Genomic DNA, 14,317 nt, shown 5'->3' with positions numbered 1-14,317 from the left:
CTGCCCTGTGTTTCCTAAGCAGGTCAGCAAGTGAATTTGTGAACCCGCAGCCCAGCCCTGGCAAAACTTTAGTTGTCTGATGAGATAAACACCCGCCCACACCCAAGACTCCAGGCCCTCTGCTGCAAGCCTGAGTGGGTAGAAGTGGCATGGGGCGGTGGGGAGCAGAAGGGAGAGAGAGGCACAAGTGACTGTATCCGTCACCGCATAGCCTCACTGGGCTCTGCAGCCGGAGAACACACGAGGGACACAACGGGTGCTGCCAAGGAGGGTGAATGTCACCTCTCCGCCCCACCCACACAGCATGGGAGTGACACTCTGAAAACCCCTGTTAGGCCAACAGGCATTTTCAGCTTTCCCCGGTTCCCCTGGAGGAGGGTTCACCAAACTGTCGCCTGGGTGTGTGATTTGGCTGAAGAGCTCTGCCAGGTCCTTCCCACCCACTAAATAAGGGGAAACAATGGCAGGGAGCAGATGTTTGCCCCCAAGCTCCTCAGGGTGGAGGCGGCTTCTCCCTCTTCTGCCTCTGTGTGGGAGTCAGCTGAGGAAGATGGAGCCTCCCAGTGGGTGGAAAGGAGGGTGTAGAGTGAATGGAGAGGGGAGATGCTCTAAAAGCGTGCCCCAGATGGTGTTGAGAGGAAAACCCCTGGGTTAGAGCTCACAATCCTGGCTCTGTTTCAGTGGCTGTCCCCCCACCTTCACCCTTCCTAGTTATACATCACAGCATCTTTGTCTGTAGAATTCTGGGGGTGGGAGGTGTGACCCTGAAGGCCCCACATCTTCCTCGGTGCACAGTCCCCCAGCACCCACCTCCCCAGAACCCCCACCTCCACCTGCACTGCCTGGCCTTCCTTCCTTAGCAAGACAGAATTCCTGACAGCCCCAGGGGTTAGGAACAGCTGCATGTGAAACCCACAGCGGCCTTTCTGAAGCTTTACCCAAGTTCTGCTCCCTGGAGCCACATAGAAGGAAGTTCTACCTGACAGCCTTTCCAGCACCCTGGGAAGCTGCTGATTTATTTTCTTTACCCCTGACTTCACTTATCTCGGATCCCAACAGAGACTGACAAAGCCAGAGACCCTGATGGTTTAGGATTCCAAGGTTTCTTATGCCTCTAGCTGCTCAGCCAGGAGCTTTCTTGATTTTGTGTTTTTCAAATAAGAAGCATCTTACCAGCTAAGTAAGTCTAAGAGTGTCATGACTCATGGACCTTGGAAACCAATGGTCAGTAGTTTGGGATTCTTTGGGTGGATCAAGAGATTTTCTTGGGGACCTAGGAGCACCTCGATGTGGGGAGGGCCTGAGCAGATGGACTAGTGCCCTCCTCTGGATGGAATTGGAGGTTCCCCTTACGCCCCAATCCCTCCACCCCTGCCCTAGGGCTTTTTTTTTTTTTTTTTTTTGCTTGGTGGAATGGGAGAGTACTTTTCAAAGTTACATAGAAAATTTAAAATCAAAGCACTATTGGATATCTGAGTGCCAAGAATTACCTTTGTCTGCTGCGGGTGAGGGAATGAGGTCACTTCTCAAGAAATTTGCATTTTCTGAGAAAATGTGGACACAATGGAAAAGCCAAGGCGTAAAACCATACACCTGAGAAGGCTGAACCAAATCGCTCCAGGACTTAAAGCACAGTGGGTACGTGTTCCGCAGGTGAGAGGCAGCCTCTGCAGAGGCTGACAAGTCCTTCTTGGATGACACTGTGACTCTAAGCCCTCACGATCCCCTCTCCAGGGCGATGATCCACCCAGTGCTGTGGCTGCTGAGATTCTAGTTGTCCTACTCGCTCTAGGCTGGTGTGATTCTTTTGTTTGTTTGTTTGTGATAAGTCTCGCTCTGACACCCAGGCTGGAGTGCAATGGTTTGATCTCAGCTCACTGCAGCCTCTGCCTTCCGGGTCCAAGCGATTCTTGTACCTCAGGCTCCTGAGTATCTGGGACTATAGGCGCCCAACAACACAACTGGCTAATTTTTGAATTTGTAGTAGAGATGGTTTTCGCCATATTGGCCAGGCTGGTTTCGAACTCCTGACCTCAAGTGATCTGCCCACCTCGGCCTCCCCAAGTCCTGGAATTGCAGACGTGAGCCACTGTGCCTGGGCTAGACTGGTGTCATTCTGACATTTCCAGGCCACGAAGCAGTCCCAGACTCGGCAGCCCTGGGCATCTGCCATAGCCCTGTTGTATGATCTGCTCTGCCACTCATGAGGCATGACTCACCCTCCTACCCTCTCCGAGCCTCAGTTTACTCATTTAAATCTCAAAGCCTCCACAGATAATTGGGAAATGAAAGGAAAATCATGTAAGTATGAATACCTTCCACAGATAGCGGGATCTCATTAATACCAGTTTCCCCTTTCTATACCTCCCAGCAAAGAAAAGTTGATAACTGCAAGCCTCTGAACTAGTGCCCCACATCGGAGACACCGGCCACTTCTTACTGAACATTTGCCTGTGTCTACTATGAGGATATAAGATCATCTCAACCTCCCAAGAAGCCGATATTACCACCCCCATTTTTGCAGCTAAAGAAACTTAGGTGCAGAAAAATGAAATAGCATATTCAAGGTCACAGAATGACCTGGGGCAGAGCTACAGTCTAGACTCCCATCTGTCTGATATAAACCCCATTCTACGAACCCTCAGCATTGCTACTCCCCGTCCAACGCCACTGTAGCAAAAAGCTCCAAAACTGGGTGAAGCACATGCAGCTCTATAGCAGGCAACCCCATTCCTGTGTTCCAGCTAGTGAAGAACCAGGAGGTTGTGCCTGACCAAGGTGGTTCAGGGTGAAGGTCAGGGGCTGGCTGAAAATGGAAGGCATCTCAGGCTGGGTCTTTGACTGTGATTATGTCAGGGTTGGGGCTGAAATATTGTGAGTGGTAACTGAGGTTTCAACCTCTTCCCTAGGAAAGAGTGGGGGCGGGGTGGTGAAGCTAGTTAATTGAGATGGGAGGGTTGGGGTGGGGGCAGGCAGAGCCTTCCAAGGCCTTCAGATCTGGTGCTGTTACCGTAAACAAGTGCAACCCTCAGCTCCCTAGAGGGCCTGGGGAGCAAATGCGTGCATCCCTGCTTCATTCCCAGCAGCTGTTCACTGGAGGACGCAGCCTGCCATCCCCAGCCGTCCTCCTCCACAGCCTTCCCCAGCCCCCAGATCAAGCCTCAGGAAGTGGCGCTGCTGAGAATCTCTCCTCCAGCCCTGCCTCCTGCCGAGAGTGTCCTCAGCGCCAGCATTTCCTGGCCTAATTAAGCTGGGTAATGAGTAGCTAAGAGGAGGGGATAAAAGCCCTAGGCGGCTTAGAGCTGGGACAGTTTATGACAGGGGCGTCTGCAGCTGGTGACATTCCTAGGAAAGTTATTTCTCATAACCCTGGGAAGTTGCATGCTGTTTCCTTAGCAGCAGAGTAAGCCCCAAAGGTGAGCACGGGGAACATTGCGTCTTAAGGGGGCCTGACTGGAGGGTCCTAAAGGTGACAGGTGGGGGGTGCCGTGTGTCTGTAGGACTGATCAGAGCTGCAGAGTAGCTACAGGCCACCGGGGCTAATGCCCTTAGCTTAGTCCGAGGCCGGGGCATCCGTGGTGGCCACGTGACTCCCCAGAGCTTGGGTTTTGTGTTTCTTCTGAATGATAGGACTCTGCACAGCATGCAGTTTCTAAGACATCCTCTCAGGGAAGGAAATCTGAGCTAGAGGCTCTGATCCTGACTCCTCCCCAGCCCACTATTAAGGGTGTGAAAATTGTGTTTTGGAAAATATCAGGCGCCCCAGCAGCCAAGAGTGGGTAGAAGAGCTCTCAGACAGGGGCCCTGGGGGAAAGGGGAAGGTGGACACCAGGTGCTCTGGACACCAGGGACCGCCCTTCCAGAGACACTCAGGAGCCCAGCGTTGATTATCCCCACTCCTACTCTGCAGCCACAGCCTCGGCCCCCAAATTCTCCTTCTTTTGCACTCAGTTTTGTTTGTTTGTTTTTTGTGTCAGTTCTGTTTGTTTTTGTTTTCTTCAGTCACCTTGCACTCCTTCCTTAGTTGGCCAGGGAACTTGGCCAATTGTACGGGTGTGGAGCAGGGCAAGGCCCGGGCTCTGGAGCTCGGCCCATCCCCAAGTCTCTGAGTGAACCTGGGAGATCAGGTGACCTCTCAGCCATGGTTTTCCCATATGTAGAATGAAGGCATTAGTGATGTCTAGTGTCCAGTATGTTATGAACCGCAACCTCTACCTGGCCTGTGAGTGGCGAGCGAGGCTGAAATTGGGCCATGTTTCCCAGACCTTTCAAATTAGGTTACCCAGTTTCACCCAAGAACATTACTGCCCCAATTATCCTGTAAAGCAGAGTCATAGCTAGTGAGTATGTATTTTATTATTATTATTACTCTTATTATTAGAAACAGGGTCTCATTCTGTCATCCAGGCTGGAATGCTGTGGTGTGAACATAGTTCGGCCTCCCCCGCCCAAGCAGTCCTCCCACCTCAGCCATCTGAATGGCTGGGACCACAGACACATCACCACACCCAGCTAATTTTTGGAATTTTTTGTAGAGACTGGGTTTTACCATGCTGCCCAGGCTGGTGTCAAACTCTTGGGCCCAAGCGATCCTCCTGCCTTTGCCTCCCAAAGTGCTGGGATTACAAGCGTGAGCCACTTCGCCTGGCTGAATACATATTTTTGATGTCGGAAGGGCCCGCTCTCCTGCACCCTTGTAATCAATATTTGTTCTTTTCCAATTTTCTAAACAAGACCTGTCTGGTGCAATGTCCTCTGAGCCCCGCTTCCTCCACGGCTGGAGCCCAGAGCGGCAGGGAATGTGTGGGCATTCCGTCTTTCCTTCTGATCGCCACCCTTCACCCTCTGCCCTCGGCTGTTCCCACAGTCCCATCTATTCCCCTGGCCTCCTGCTTCTCTCTCTAAATGAGGAGTGAGTAGGCAGATCACAAATAACCTGGTGTTTCCGTTTTTCCCTCTGGCGGTGGTTGCCCCTGGAGTGGAAGGAGACCTGGTGGCCAGATGCCTGACATGGCCGGGACAGCTGGTGCTCTCAGCATTCCCGGGGAAGGTCCCTGGGGATTGGACTTGAGGGGATCACACCAAGAAGAGGGGTGGGTGAGCAGGCCTGGCAGCTCACCCCTGTGACCCAGCCCACCTCTGGCTGGGCCGCCTGGCACGATCCCCCGGCCCGGCCGGCAGCAGCTGGGCAGGCCAGGGGAGCCAAATGGCTCTGCATGTGTAATCCTAGCTAAAAAGAGAAAGGGGAAAGATCTTGTAATTTCCCAGGACACAGACAGCTGAAACCCGATACTCTTGCCAAGGGAGTCCTTTCACTGAAAGAGAGAGAGAAAGAGAGACAGAGAAGGAGGGAGGGAGGGGAGTGTGTGAGAGGCCACTCTGGAAGGTTCCAGGAGAGACAGAGAGAAGGAGGGAGGGCGGAGAGTGTGTGAGAGGCCATTCTGGAAGGTTCCGGGGCCAGCAGGAAGCCCTGAGCACAGCTCTCCTGTGAGTACCCCATGTGTCACCTGCCCTAGTCTTTGGCCTGAGCCAGGAGATATGGCTGGTCTGCCCAGTGGGCACAGCAGTGGTGGCAGAGGCCCGGCCACCATCCATCTCTGTTCATTAGGAGCCGCTGTCCCTTCCCTCCGCTGCCTTTTGTGTCAGGGAGCCAGATTATGCTGTTGAGAAAAATGTGCTCAAAGACCTTCAACTCGGGCCAGTAAGAGGCTGTTCTTTCTTCTTCTCGCTCAGCGCTCTATAAAACCAAATGTATGATCAGAGTGGAAGGAGTCCAGCCTGACTTGAACAGATTAGGGTCATTCGTCTTTGTTCAGCTGTGAGGAATTGCAGGTGTTTGTTAGGCTAAAGCCACAGAAATTTGGGGAGGCCACTTTGTGACCAGCTCTGTGCTGGGTGCAGCTCTGGGGGACACAGGCATATATGACAAAGTGTCTGTCCTTGAGGTATAGTTTGCCATCTGGCTGGAGCAACAAGACTTTCAGCCACAAGGATCAGTGAACGATACATGAAGAAGTCCAATCAAGAACCTGAAGGTGGGATACAGCCAGCCAGTGGTTCCGGGGGTCCGTCCTGGTGTGCTCTGTGGAGAAGCCTTCTTTTAGGTGAAATGTTCTCTGCCGTCATTCTGTGTCACCCGCTGTTGATTGCGCTCCTATGATGTGCCAGGCGCTGACCAGGCACCAGGGATGCTGCCGCCCTGGTGTAGCGCACTCTAAGGGCTCTGACTTCACTCTTACCTGTGCATGTTTGTATTTTATAGTTCATTTATTTATTTACACACCATGTATGTTCAGTGTATCCAAAAAGATTCAAGGCAGTTTATCATTAGTGGCACAAGTGCCAGAAACCCCAAAACCAGATTAAAGGTTGAGGTCCAGGGTCTAGAGAAAGCTGGGGCTAAGGAATAATTCCATCAGAAAAGCAGGATTCAAGGAAGTGCTGCAACATTTGAACCTAAAACTTGGTTCCGAGCTGCCTAGTGGTTAGGTCAAAAAGGGAAATAGTGTGTCTAATATAAAGGAAACACTTCTTGTGTACGTCCCTTCTTTCTGACGCCAACCTTCAGGCTCATTTCTCACCATCATCCCATGCACACTCCACCTTGCTTGACTGCATTCAGTTCTGCAGAAGCACTGAGGGTCGGGCTCATTGGCACCTGAGCTTCTCCCACCTCCCCACTGCTCTGTCTGCTTAACTCCGGTGAACGCCACTGGCCCTGCTTCAACAGGCAGTGTGGTCACTACTTCACATGCCTGCCTGACCCCACAGTCAGGGCCTGCTGCCCTCCCCGTGTCGATGCCTCTCCTACCTGGCTCTGTCACGGCCCTCTCGGGGTACTGTCATTGCTCCCTGCTTCTTTCCCTACCTGCTGGTGAGTTGCTCCAGACCAGGAGTCCTGTCCCTCATCTCCACTATCCCAGGGCCTAGCACAGTGCCTGCTGCACTGTAGCCAATAAATACTTGCCACTAACAATTATTTTGCACTTAATGATGTGCCAAGCACCATGGTAATTGTCTTACAAATATTATCTTTTCTTTTTTCCTTGTGGCAGGGTCTCACTCTATTGCCCAGGCTGGAGCTCACTGCAACCTCTTCCTCCTGGGTTCAAGCAACTCTCCTGCCTCAGCCTCCCAAGTAGCTGGGATTACAGGTGTGCACCACCATGCCCGGTTACTTTTTGTATTTTTGGTAGAGACTGAGTTTCGCTGCATCGGCCAGGCTGGTCTTGAACTCCTGACCTCAAGTGATTTGCACACCTTGGCCTCCCAAAGTGCTGGGAATACAGGTGTGAACCATCGCACCCGGCCCATTTAACTCTTTTTTTTTTTTCCCCTGAGATGGAGTCTTGCTCTGTCGCCCAGTCTGGAGCACAGTGGCGCAATCTTGGCTCACTGAAATCTCCGCCTCCCAGGTTCAAGCAGTTCTCTGAGTAGCTGGGATTACAGGCGTGCACCACCATGCCTGGCTAATTTTTATATTTTTAGTAGAGATGGGGTTTCACCATGTTGGCCAGGCTGGTCTCGAACTCCTGACCTTGTGATCCACCCGCCTTGGCCTCCCAAAGTGCTGGGATTACAGGCATGAGCCACTGCGCCCAGCCCATATATTATCTCATTTAACTCTTAAAATAACCCTGTGACACAGTTGTTATTATGCCCATTTTACAAGTAAAGAAACTGAGATTAAATGAGCCGAGTAACCCAATGACTCCTAATGGTGGACCTAGCCTCAAACTCAGATCTTCCTGACTTTGAAGCCATTGGAAAGGATGAGACGTTTTGCATTTATGGCCTTTTATTGGAATTATTTTTATCTGTTATTAGATTATGAGCCCTCAGAAGAAAGGGGGAAAGACCTCCCCACATGCACAGCAGAGAGCACATTGCGTCGCACGTGGTAGGAACTCCTGAAGTATTTCTCAGCAACAAGGGTTCTTTTTTTTTTTTTTTTAGATAAAGTCTTGCTCTTGTCGCCCAGGTTAGAGCGTAGTGGCGCGATCTCGGCTTACTGCAACCTTCGCCTCCTGGGTTCAAATGATTCTCCTGCCTCAGCCTCTTGAGTAGCTGGGATTACAGGTGCTAGCCACCACGCCCAGCTAATTTTCGTATTTTTAGTAGAGACAGGGTTTCACTATCTTGGCCAGGCTGGTCTCAAACTCCTGACCTCAGGTGATCCACCTGCCTCGGCCTCCCAAAATGCTGGGATTACAGGTATGAGCCACTGTGCCCGGCCAAGAGTTCTTAACAAAGACGTGGAGAATTCTATCGCAGGCTTGCAGTGAGACCGAAACTTACAAGGCCCTCACCACCACCCAGCTGGCTTAATCACACTGTGGTATTCACAGGCCTTAGAACTTACAGCTGAAAAGGACCTTAGAAATCAGAGACTCCAACCCCCACGTTTCACAGCCCAAGAAACAGTTGCAGAGAGATCAAATGGCTCAACTAAGGTCATACAGCTCATTAGCAACAGCAAGGGCAGCGACAGATCTGACTCTCACTACCAGGAATTGCTTTCCAATTTGGTTAAAAATTTTACCTGGATTCAGCAAACAAGGTGACAAAAGGCCAGAGCGGGGAAGCCCACCAAGGCAACACCCCTCGGGGGAGTCACTTGTGGGCACTGGCCTTGGCTCTCCAGCCAGCCTGCTCAACTGCAGGCACCGCTTCTCTCTTGCCTCTCCCCCAGCCACCATATTTCTTCCGGTAGCCACTCACCACCTGCCACATGACCAGGTCTTTCTCAGGCATCTCTTGTTTGTGAGAAAGGTATTGGTGAGTATCAGTCCTCCAGCTTTCAATGACTCCCTCCTGTGGACACAGCCTTGGCTCAGACTCCTAAAGGAGGTGGGGCTCCGAGCTCTACAGCGGAGCTCACAGGGTGATTCTGCCCCCCTCCACCAGGACATTCTGATGGTCATAACTGCGGGAGGCAGACAACTTGCTACTTCACCTGGAGAGTAGAGGCTGAGGATGCTGCTAAACATCCGACAGTGCACAGGACAGCCTCCAAATCAAAGAAATATCTGGCACAAATGTCAGCGGTGCCGAGGATGAGAAGCCCTGCTGGACAAGTGGGAAGAAGAGCTCTGCCCACTGATTCCTCCTGGCAGAAAAGTTCCCACTGGGCTCCTCTCTACCCTGCCCAGTGGGTCTGCAGGTACCTCTTCAGAGCCACTGGGTTTTTGGTCTCGTTTTTTCCTGCTACTTCCACCAGCCATTTGGTGTTTCCGTTTTGTCTCCAACAAAACACCAAAAAAAGGGCAATGATTTTATTGAGCACCAAATGGGTTCCCGGCAGAATGCTCGGTGTTTTTGGTGTTTTATGTATCTTACATTAGCTTTGCCTTGTCACTTAATTCCACCTGAAAAACAAAAGAGTAATTTAACTCTGAGTCAGAGCCAGATATTGTTAACATTTTACCAATGAGAAGACAGGCTCCGGGAGGTCAAGTAACTTGCTCAAGGTCACTCAGCCATTAACTGTTTCAAACCCAGCTGTGAGCTATCCAGGTTACTGCTACTTTCCACACGAAACAGCGGCAGGCTGTGCAGACAGGTATGAGACAGTCAGCAAATTAAAGGTGTGTTTTTCTTTCTCAGACACCAAATCCATCCCCTGCCTCGTCCACAAGCAGGAAAGATAGAGTTCTGGGGAAATGTGGTCTGGGCATGGTGGCTCACAACTGTAATCTCAGCACTTAGGGAGGCCAAGGCAAGAGGATCGCTTCAGGCCAGGAGTTTGAGACCAGCTTGGGCAACATAGGGAGACCCTGTCTCTACAAAGCACTTAAAAATTAGCTGGGTGTGGTGGTGTGCACCTATAGACTCAGGAGGCTGAAGCAGGAGGATTCCTTGAGCCCAGGAGTTCAAGGCTGCAGTGAGGCAAGGTCACACCACTGCACTCCAGCCTGGGAGACAGAGTGAGACTCTGTTACTCACTCTTTCTCCTTTCTTTCTTTCTGTCTTTCTCTCTCTCTCTCTCTCTCCTCTCTCTCTCTCTCTCTCTTTCTTTTTCTTTCTTTTGTTTGAAATGGAGTCTCACTCTGTCTGTCGCCCAGGCTGGACTGCAGTGGTGCGATCTTGGCTCACTCCAGCCTCCGCCTCCTGGGTTCAAGCGATTCTCCTGCCTCAGCCTCCTGAGTAGCTGGGACTACAGGCACACACCACCATGCCTGGCTAATTTTTTTTTTTTTTTTTTTTTAGTAGAGACAAGGTTTTACTATATTGGCCAGGCTGGTCTCGAACTCCTAACCTCAAGTGATCCTCCCTCCTCGGCCTCCCAAAGTGCTGGGATTACAAGCGTGAGTCACCATGCCCAGCCAAGACTCTGTTTCGTTTTTTTTTTTCTTTTTTTTTTTTGTGATGGAGTCTAGCTCTGTCACCAGGCTGGAGTGCAGTGGCACGATCTCGGCTCACTGCAACCTCCGCCTCCTAGGTTCAAGTGATTCCCCTGCCTCAGCCTCCTGAGTAGCTGGGACTACAGGTGCATACCACCATGCCTGGCTAATTTTTTGTATTTTAGTAGAGACAGGGTTTCACTAAGTTGGCCAGGCTGGTCTTGAACTCCTGACCTCGTGACCCACCCACCTTGGCCTTCCAGAGTGCTGGGATTATAGGCGTGAGCCACTGCGCCCGGCCGACTCTGTTTCTTTAAAAAAAAAAAAAAAGAAAAGGGCCAGGCACGGTGGCTCATGCCTGTAATCCCAACACTTTGGGAGGCCGAGGCAGGCAGATCACTTGAGGTCAGGAGTTCAAGACCAGCCTGGCCAACATAGTGAAACCCCATCTCTATTAAAAATACAAAAATTAGCTGGGCGTGGTGGTGGGTGCCTGTAATCCCAGCTACTTGGGAGGCTGAGGCAGGGGAATCACTTGAACCTGGGAGGCGGAGGTTGCAGTGAGCTAAGATTGCACCATTGCACTCCAGCCTGGGTGACAGAGCTAGACTCCATCTCAAAAAAAAAAAAAAAAAAGAAAGAAGAAGGAAAGGAGGAAACGAAGGAAGGAAGGACGGAAGGAAGGAAGGAAGGAAGGAAGAAAGAAAGAAAGAAAGAAAGAAAGAAAGAAAGGAAGAAAGAAAGAAAAGCAAGAAAGAAAGAAAAGAAAGAAAGGAAGACAGACAGACATAAGCTTGGGAGTGAAGACAGGCTGGTCCCCTGCCCCATCACCTTCCTAATTGTAGTGTCTTCACCTACATGCCTCAGAACTAAGGTGAGCCCTACTAACCCAGAGTTAAACTCTAAACTGGCAAGAAAACCTCTGGGGGAGCTCCATCACCCAGCTCCTGGCACACACATCCCTCCCTAGGAGGAGGCACTCTGACGTTCCCCTCCCCAACAGTTTGGGCCTCCATAGTGCCTACCATTGGCACTGGGGACTTATTAAACAGCGCTGATGCAAGGCTTCTGACACCAAACCCAGAGTCTGTCGTGACAACCTTAATGTTGTTAATAAGAGGATACCATGTGCATGGTAACGTGTGTGTATGAGTGTGTACATGTGTGTGCACACACACGTGCATGCTACTGAAAAGGTGGCCTTCATTCAGGTTTTAAACTGGGCCTTGGCCTCCTGGCCTCTTTGAGCTGCTTCCCGCTGACCTCCATCCCGGGGATGAGCGTCCTCTGCAGTCGGGAATGGAGCTGGGCCCCTCCTGGCCTCCTCTGCTCAGATTAACCCCTTCCTCCCAGTTTGCCTGTGCCTGGCAGTGGGGCTCTGGGCCAAGGGGCCAGACACTCACTGGCTCCAGGGCTGGCGGATGCCATAAACCCGTTTTCCTTGAGGACTCCAGAGCTCCACATCTAACTTTCAGAAAGCACAAGTGTTTTGTTGGAAATGGCCTCAGGAGGAGGGAGAGCCCAGGGCTCTGTACACATGTTCCTCATTTGCCATTGGTGAGGCAGGGGCTGCTGCAGGGGACTGTGCTGGGGAGGCAGGCGCGGGAGGGGAGAGAGCAGCTGCAGCTGCTGCCGGAAGTTTGGCTTCAGGGAGGAATGGAGGGAGAGAGTGCAAGAAGAAGGGGTGGGACTTGGGGACGGGGCGGTGTCACGGGAGAGGAGGGAGCAGGTGGTGACTTGTTTATCTGCTCAGCTGTTTTGTTTCCAGGAGCCTGAGAGAGAGACAGAAGCAGCTGGGAGGAGAAAAATCAACGCGGCCAGGGGCCCTACTGGTCCTTCTGCCTTAGCCACAGGTTCTGAAACCAAAGCAAAACCACCAGAGAGTGATTCATGTGGGTATGGCCCTCCCTCCCTCTGCCCAGAAAGGTTTCTCTTGAGCCCATATGCTAGTTTCTGTCATGCAAACGCCCTGGCAACGCCTTCCTTGCCTTGGCGCAATGGCTGTGATTGGGTAGGCATCTCCGGGGGTTAATACTGGCACAAACTGATGTAAATCTTCCTGGGCCTAAGTCTGGTGTACTCTCATATGTGAATTGGCAAGGTCCTGGAGGGCTAGTCAGCTAGCTCCTAGCCTCGAGATCGGCCTGGACCAAACCAAAAAAAAATCGTCTCTGGTGAAACAAGATAACCATCCCACCCCCTGCTCAGCATTCCCCAGTGCCTCCCTTCACGGTGGCCAGTTTGGATTCTTCTCACCAAACGCCCAAGACCTGTGCAGGTTACTTATTGGTCCCCTTCATGCCCCAGATGCAAATTTGGCATGTCTCATTTGCATGCTAAAGTGTTTGGAGGCAAGACTGGGATGCAGCTTAATTTGCCCTGATGTCTTTTGACCAGGTTAGTAAACATCCCTCCAGCCCATCCCAGCACTTGAGAATCTGGAAGGCAGCTATGCTTTCATTACAGTGCAATTTCAAGAGTTTGCTTGCTGTTCCCCCTTGGCTCTTTGTCTAGCTTATTATTTTCATCTTGTTGTTTGTTTGTTTAAATGAGAACTTTCGTAGACAATTCCCTCTTCCGCCTCCCCCAGAGGCCAGTCTGTGTTGCTAGAGGATCTTTTCTGCCTCCCTCTTGGCTTACAAAGCCAGGGCATCTCTGTTGACAAAGGGTCTGCGATCTGGCACTGGGCCTGGCAGTTAGGGACTGTGTAAGAAATGCAGATGCCTTTTGCAGATGCCTGCCCTGCTCCTCCTCTAAGCAGCCAAAACATCCTGCACCACCTTGGGAAGACCCCACATCCCAGCTTGCTGGTCTCTGAGCACTCTGCCCAGCCAACCCTATAGCGCTAGGAAGGCAGGAAAAATGGAAAGGCTGTGGGGGATTGAGTAAGGGATTCGGGGAATGAGGGACAGTGACACTGTCTGTAGGTGGGTTGGCTTAGCAGAGGGATTGGGAGTGGCCGGCTGGAGTGGTGGAAAGAACTGGGGACAGGGAGTCAGGAAGCTGAGCTTTTATTCATCCCAGCTTTGCTACTGACAAGTTAGGTGGTCTTGGGCCAGACTGGGCCAAGTCTGGGCCTTCCTGTGTAAAACGCATGCACCCATCTCAAGGTCCTTTTCTACTTTACAGATTCTCTTGCTTTTAGAATGCTAATTTCATTGACTGTAGCCCGTTTCCTTCTCCAGAGACAGGATAACCCAATAAAATCACCCCTTAGGTGGGGTGTTGGCTCACACCTGTAGCCTGTAATCCCAGCACTTTGGGAGGCTGAGGCAGGTGGATCACCTGAGGTCAGCAGTTTGAGACCAGCCTGACCAACAAGGTGAAGCCCCGTGTCTACTAAAAATAGAAAAATTAGCAGGGCGTGGTGGCAGGTGCCTGTAGTCCCAACTGCTCGGGAGGCTGAGATAGGAGAATTACTTGAACCCGGGAGGCAGAGGTTGCAATGAGCTGAGATCGTGCCACTGCACTCCAGCCTGGACGACAGAGCGAGACTCTGTATGAAAAAAAAAAAAAAAATTATCCCTTAATGTTGGTTGGTCAGACAGCCAGCTTGAATTGCTGTCTTTTTCCCAAACCCAGATTCCCTGGCTGAGGCACCAGTTAAAACTTTTATCTTAGGGAAGCTCTGGGAGTTGCCTCTTGCAGGTCAGGGGTTCCAAAGGGCAGAAGCTCCAGCATACCATCTTCTTGAGCATTTCCTGTTCAGATTTCTATGGGGTTAATGGCTCCTCCACCTTCTACCTCCCAGCGAGGCTCCCTGAGCTCTGCTTTATATAAGGTAAGTGCTCTTGGGCTTCAGATGGATTCCATTTCATTTATCAAACATTTCTTCGAGCACTTACTCTGTGACTGACATTGCTGGACCCAAAGGAATACAGAGATAATGGTTGACTTAGTCCTTATCCGAATAGAGTACACCCACCTATTGGTGAGGCCAAATTTAGTGGAACTCTCTGAAAACAATTCTGTCA

General features: G+C 51.3%; 1 long non-coding RNA gene across 1 annotated transcript; it reads left to right on the top strand.

Moving 5' to 3' along the window:
* Window positions 1-3,205: 3,205 nt before the first annotated feature.
* LOC129023468 (uncharacterized) lies at window positions 3,206-13,548 on the top strand. Its single transcript, XR_008496810.2, has 3 exons — window positions 3,206-3,416; window positions 8,908-9,163; window positions 12,097-13,548. It is a non-coding gene; the product is annotated as an uncharacterized LOC129023468 (long non-coding RNA).
* Window positions 13,549-14,317: the final 769 nt, after the last annotated feature.

This window comes from Pongo pygmaeus, chromosome 23 (assembly GCF_028885625.2).
Source record: "Pongo pygmaeus isolate AG05252 chromosome 23, NHGRI_mPonPyg2-v2.0_pri, whole genome shotgun sequence".
Taxonomy (NCBI): domain Eukaryota; kingdom Metazoa; phylum Chordata; class Mammalia; order Primates; family Hominidae; genus Pongo; species Pongo pygmaeus.
This window is presented reverse-complemented; position numbering and strand designations above follow the sequence as displayed.